The sequence below is a fragment of the Pinus tabuliformis genome, chromosome 9 (assembly GCF_031772625.1).
Source record: "Pinus tabuliformis cultivar Carrire ecotype Pingquan chromosome 9, CPIR1, whole genome shotgun sequence".
Taxonomy (NCBI): domain Eukaryota; kingdom Viridiplantae; phylum Streptophyta; class Pinopsida; order Pinales; family Pinaceae; genus Pinus; species Pinus tabuliformis.
The window spans coordinates 391936467-391943753 of record NC_142307.1 but is presented as its reverse complement, the minus strand read 5'-3'; positions in this window follow the sequence as shown (position 1 = coordinate 391943753).

Sequence of the window (7287 nt, the reverse complement as noted above, 5' to 3'; positions counted from 1 at the left end):
GCTCGATCTTTTTGTGCAATAATCCCTCAGGTCCAAAAAGATTAAAATCTAGAGGAGGGATAACACTTCCTGTCGCTTTAACGAGCTGGAAGGCCAAAACTCGGCAATCTTTTCATATTTTACGAGTCAGTTGAAAAGAGCTTAAAGAAGACTCGTCTTTTGAGGAACGAGTGATAAACAGGGTTAGCAGCTGATTCCAGGTACAGGTTGGAATTTTCCAATCACGGCAGTGTCACAAGGATGGCTAGGTGAAATCACTCTTCGCAGCTGTTCCTCAAAATGGGTAAACAATCATATGGAGGTGAATGATCGGCCAAATGAAAAGTGGAGGTGACGGTGCAAGCACGACCAAGGCTTTAATGGCTGATAAGGTTACATTCACAGTGGTTATTTACCGGGTAGTGGTTCATTTTTTATTTTAAAATGAGCTTAAACGCTGGTGGAAACACTTGCTCATTGCTTATGTTTATTTTTTAACGAGCATGAAGTCCGCGTTAAAACTGCTCGGATCTTGCGTTTATTTTTTAACGAGCATGAACTGTGTGCTAAAACTGCTCGAATAACCCAGTCATATGATAAGAAAGTCTCATTAAGATTCTATTTTTTATGGAGCTTCATCTCACAAAGCTATGCCCCACATCCTTCCGTTATGCAAGTTCGGAAACGACTAATCCTACGAGTTTAAAGGGTTAGAGGTCCTAAAAATTTAAAAAATAAATAGCCGCCCCTTGCTTGCACTCAAAAAGGTTTGCATGCCCCCAGGCATAGAGTATGATTTCAAGGTTACCTCTACTTCTTTTCCGTCAAAACATTTGTTTTAACGAGAGAGGCTTACCTCTTTCAGGTTACCCAAAGATTGTCTCGTTAATCTTTCAAAAAAAACACTTCCTCGGCAATGTCTACCGAAATAGACAAAGGCGAGCGACGAAGCCCGTCAACTCACATAACTTTGACAAAAAAATCTTATTCTAGAATAACCCCTCTTCCTAGACGGACGGGGTACAGACTAGTCATATTTTCCCGCGGAAACCTACCCTATACCCAAAGTTTTCCTGCCGAAGCAGACCAGGACCCATGCCCCCTGGGTTCCAGTCATATCCTCCCGGATTACTCGCGCTCATCAGGAGGACGGACCGTGGGTTGAGACACTTCTTGCGTGAAGAGACCATTTAGGGATGGTACATGACTATTTGCGATGCGTGATCCGAGAAATGAAAGTTGGTCCACGAGCTTGACCACTCTTCCTTCGTGCGGAAAACACATTACTCTAAAGAGTGAGGAGACGATGGCTCCCATGCAATATATATAGTCGCGTCCAAGGAGTAGGTTATAATCCAAGGGTCCTTGAACGACCATCACGTTCATTTGAACGGTCTTCCCTTTCAATGTTATGGGCACATTGGGGAGGATCCCTAAAGGTCAACTGGTTCCTTTATCAAAGCCTGATAAATTTCTTATTTCAGGCAAAAGCGCTGGCGAACCAAGCGCTTTCCAAGCAATAGAGGAAAGGATACTCACAGATGCCCCCTCATCAATGATTGTGCCAGCCATTACCATTCTGTATATTTGAACGATAATTCTGAATGGTATGCTGGCTGGCAAGCGGGGTCTGCCTAGTTGGTTCCAGTCGAACGAGACAACTAGGTTGCTTGGTGGTGGGACCGAATAGACGGCCGGATATGACTTTGACGAACTTCCTTCCTGCGATAAAGGAATGGGTGCATTGCCCCCGTGTTCGTCGGAGTCTGTGTTGATGAAGAGAATTTGGACGGTGTCGTCTTTATTCTCCTCTGTGATGGTATCATTCGAAGATAGAGCCTTTGAAGGCAAAACCAGGTCAACTGCCGCCTCAACCTTTTGACTTTCGTCAGGTATGGATTCAGACGGTTGATCTTCAATGATAGGTGCTTTGGCTGACCACCTGAGCGGGCCAGCCGGGTTCTCAACTAGTGAAGGACTTGGCAGGAGTTTTTGATATCCAGGAGGAAGTTGCGCTCGTAAAATCGGGCGATCTTCCAAAACTCTTTTAGCCTCGTCTAAGAAGGGACAACGGTGGATGGCATGGTCACCTTCACACAGTTTGCAGGGAAATCTGGATTTCCCTCTCTGTCCTGTGGCTTCACTTTCACTAGTTGACGGTGTGCTGTCAACATGGCTATCAGAGGTTGACGCCACCGAATTGTGCAAACGGGGAGACCAGTCCCTTAGTATCCAAGGGATGCAGGGACAATCTCTGTGGAAGTGGTCTCCCTTGCATATGACGCATGGCGATTTAGGCCTTGCCAGTGCTGTGTGTGGATTTTTGTCAGACGACACTTGTTTGACCCCAGTCACTTTTGGCTCCTTCTTCTTCTTCTCTTTCTTCTTCTTCTCCTTCTTCTCCTTAGGAACTCGATTTTTTGTTTTACCAGTTCCGTCAAGCGAAGAGGAAGGAGGAGAGGAAGACTTAGATGAAGTAGAAGGCTGGTGGGCGACTCTGGTCTGGTCTAACTGTTGACTCGACTGTTCAGGAATAGTGGTGTTCTTAACGACATTGGTTGAAAAGAGCCAGACCGACAGGCCAATTGTCAGTCCTGGAAGCGACAATGTGGCCATATGGGGCGCACCAACATCTCCCCAAGAGGAGAAGGGACTAGGATTTCCACCAAGGGGAATTCCTTGGTTGGTGGGTTCCATTTTTTCAACCTAAAGATCAACGCAGGAATAAAGGGTGATTGTTCCGTTTAAAATAAATTTTTAACGACACTTAGACACAACTTGCTTTTTCAATTTTAGAGAGTCGAGAAAAAGCTAAAGATGACTCTAGTCTCCTTCGATGTTTTAACGAGCCCGAAGTGACAAATGCTCGGATGGACTTTTTCCGTTATAGAGTCTGAAAAAGGCCAAAAGGAACTGCTCTGGAGTTTTAGGCAGAGGGTGTGCCAAACTTTTCGCAAAACCGCAGAATACTTTTTAGGGTACGGGCGGTCGATCTTCCTGAATGCTGTGTTCAGTGCATTGCGATCAGTAGGGCGGCCGACACAGCTTCCTAAGGATAAAGGTTTTATGCCTATAGGGGTCTCCCAATATATACGTGACGGTACGTGGGAGCACAATCCGTACTGGCGCTATCGTCCCTCAGGAGGAATCACCCACCTTCAACGAGATCGACAGTCACCAGGCTTTACGACGCCGGAACACGTCTCTAGCCTAGACCTCTATGTTGTGCGTTATGTTGCAAAGCGTTGTTAAGTTCATTCAGTTTATTTTAGGTTGATCTTTTTTAGAAGTTTGCCTTTCTGGATCACCACGAGATGTATGGTACAATTCCTAAATGCAGTCTAAAGATGATAAGCAAGCTTTATATCTTTTCAAATTTGAAAATCCTAGCTCCAAAGGGAAAAGAAAGACACCATCTTTTCTCAAAGAGCAATCAGCACACTCTAATGCACTTTTCCTAAATCAAGCATGCAAACTATCAAGATGCAAATGCACAATGCAGGTGTTTGTTTTCCGCTTTCTTAGTATTGATGCCTACAAAGAAAGCTTTTTGTAGAACTTTGAATTTGCTTTTAAATGACAAGTACAAACAAGTTTACTTTTTCGAAATCAGAAAGGGTAGAAGAGAATACAACACTTTACGACTTTCGAAATGAACACTTGTTTCGACACTTAAAAGAGACAAACTCAAACCAAAAGCAAAAGTAAATGTATAATCAACTGTAAACAGCCAATGAACTCTCTCCTAACATCACAATCAACAGATCTGAATCAAGGGCTACAGGATGATTATTTCACTCACGCAAAGGAAAACTGTAAATGACGCCACAAACACATAAAAACACTCAAAGTCTTTTTGTACAAAAGGAGGCGGAATTTAAGCAGAGAAAAGGAGTTATCAGACTGGTACCTATGCTGGTTACAGGCTGCAAAAATCAGAGATCAAAACAAGGCAAAACAGAGCAGAGAACCCCAGCTGCACAAGGCCTAACTGGATCAGCGCAACCTCAACACAGGGGTTTTGACATTCAGCGCAGGTAGCCTTCACGGGACCTGCGTTGAAATGCAGAACCTCTTCACAGGGTTCGCGCTGAAGGAGAAACGAGAGTTTCTCACTGGGTTCTGGGTCACAGTTTGCTGATTAATCTACGGTTTCAGGCCAAATAAAAGCAACAAGCAAGGTACAATCAAAGGGATGCTTTGAGGGGGTACTAAGATCTATCACAAAGGATCATCAAATCATTTGTGAGTCCATTGTTCAGATCATAGACAAATCCAGTGATTGGATCAAAGCAGCAACTGTCTACTTTGCATCTGAGAAGAGCAAATGCAGTTCGATTGTTGTTGTTGAGTCTATGAAACAAACAATGATAGAGACACAAATAAAATGACTAAACAGATCTCCCCAGCGGAATCGCCAATTTGTTGTGGGGAAAAATGCCTATGCAGGACGATCCTATCCACCTAAGGTGTGACAGTGCCTTAGCAACAAACAGAGACAGCTATTCTAGTATTCTTCCTTTATGAATTAGAATGAAGAGAGATGGATGGACTAACCGGTGTCTTCCGTTTGTCCCTCGATCCAGTTTCTCTTCTCTTTGAGAGTTCTCAGCTACTTGCCTTCTCGCTCGCCCAGCTTCAACAGGTCTCTGCAAGATCACAAGAAGAGAACACTACACAAGACATGGATTCATATTCATAACTAGTTCAGGATTAGAAATAAACTAAACATACTAATGCAATCATACATCAAAGATACATCAGTATATAGGAGAAACCAAGATAGCTTTATTGATGAATAACAAGGTTCAGGAAGAGATACAACCAAGAAGGCTCCAATCCAGCATCTCCTTCCCAGCAAATGGAATTCCTATATTCACCTCCCTTCAAAGCATTAAGCACCCAATAATTCCAATCTCAAACCAACAGGAATTCTTTGCAATAACAAAATTCCAGCCTCTAGATCTCATGGAGGAGAGATCCATATATAGATGTTTGGAGAGAGGATGAGTCAGCTTGAGATCTGACTAGTGTCCTCTCCCTCTGTCAGTTCTTGATTCCACTTGGAGGTTCTTGCTTCCACTTGGATATTTGGAACCTCTTACTCATCACCAGTCGAATTCTCTGAGGCAAGTGTCATTGAGGAAGATTTTGGAAGCTTCCTGGGTTTTGACACCTTGTGAAATGAACTTGCCAAATGTCAACTCTCGCTCAGCGCAGGTAGCCAGTGTTGGCTTTGACATTCAGCGCAGGTAGCCAGTGTTGGCTTTGACATTCAGTGCAGACAGCTAGTGGAGCCACTGAATTGATCCTGAATTGACTTGTTTTTGAGCAGTTTCTGGTGGAGAACTTCTATGAATTGCTGTGGTTTGTTAGCCTTGTTCCTCTAGGGGTAGGAACAACATGTTTAGGGACTTTGGATCCCTTAGATTATGGACATTTCATGCTCAATGCTGTAAGGCACAAAAATGTCTATAACATGCATGATCCTTTTCTGACTCCATTCACCGATGATGTGTTGGATAATGTAGGAGGACAGGAAGCATATTTTTTCACTGATGGGTTCTCAGGGTACCATCAGATCAAGATTGCGTTGGAGGATAGAAGTAAGACAAACTTCACAACCAAGTGGGGATTCTTTCAGTATATTGTAATGCCTTTTGGATTGAAGAATGCGCTGGTGATCTTTACGCGCATAATCATCGTGGCATTCAAGGACTTCATTCACAAGTTTCTGGAGGTATATTTTGATGATTGGACGATGTTTGGGCTGGTGAAGCACCATGTAGCTACCCTACGCTTGATGCTGGATACATGTCGGAGGTATCAGATCGTGCTTAATTTGAAGAAATGCTTATTCTGTGTTCCTTTCAGAATCTTGCTGGGACATGTGGTGTGTAGACAAGGGTTAATGGTGGACCCAGCTAAGATAGCGGTTATAATTAATTTAGGGGTGCCAAGAAGTGTGAAACAACTGCATGCAACGTTGGGGCATACATGATACTATACAAAGTTCATCAAGGGTTATGCCCAGATTATCGCACTGATGGAGAAGCTGTTGAAGAAGGATGCTACATTCTGTTGGAATGAAGAATGCGAGTGAAGCTTAGATGTATTAAAATAAAAGATAGTCACTACACCGATTCTAGTCTTCCCGGATTGGAAGAAGGAATTTCATGTGCATGTGGACACATCATGTATTGAACTTAGAGTAGTATTGACACAGGACGGTGAGGGAGAGTTGGATCACTCTATAGCGTTTGCAAGTAGGAAGTTGTCTAAATATGAGAAGAACTATTCAGAAATAGAACACAAAGGTTTGGCTATGGTGTACGTGCTCTAGAAGTTCAGACACTACTTGTTAGGCGAACACTTTAAGATGTATACAGACCATTCTACATTGAAGTACCTGGTTAACAAGCCTGTGTTGGGGGGGAAGATATGCAGATGGCTGCTTCTGTTTCAGGAATATGATTTCGAAGTCATTGTGAAGCCAAGATGATTGAATGCAGGACCAGATCATCTGTCGCGCATTGAAATAGGAGAGGAGCCTACTAATTTGGAGGAAGGACTTCCTGACACGCAACTCTTTGCGGTGCACGTAGCTGATAATCACTTTGTAGATATCATACACTTCTTGACGACAGGAACGACTCCAGAAGGGTATAATAGTCAACAAAAGAAGGAGCTGGTGGTGCGCGCGCCATACTTTTCTGTCAATGCAGGACACTCATATAAAATGGGCTCAAATGAAATTTTGTGACGTTATGTGACTGAGTTTGAATGGAACAACATACTCACTAAAGCTCATGGAGGAGCTATTGGAGTACACTATGCAAGAAAATCAATAGCGCAGAAGATTATATGCGCTGGGTTGTGGTTGCCGACACTGCATAAGGATTCCAAAGCTTATTGTAAGGCATGCGATGCATGTCAGAGGATGGGCAGGCCATCATGGAAGGATGAGATGCCTTTGAATTTGCAAGAGTTGTTGTAGCCATTCGAGAAATGGGAAATTGATTTTGTAGGACCAATTCAGCCTCTAGGAAAGAAGATGAGTGTGTGGTATATCATCACCGTGACGGAGTATTTGACTAGATGGGCGGAGGTAGATCCTGTAAAATATTGTATAAGGGAAACAACAATGAAGTTTTTCTTTGAATATGTGCTAACTAGGTTTGGCTGCCTGAATATTTTGACAAGCGATTGCGGTACACATTTCCTTAATGAAACAATCAACGTGCTGATGGAGGAATTCCAATTTTATCATCAAAAGAGCACGCCCTATCACTCGCAGCCTAATAGAAC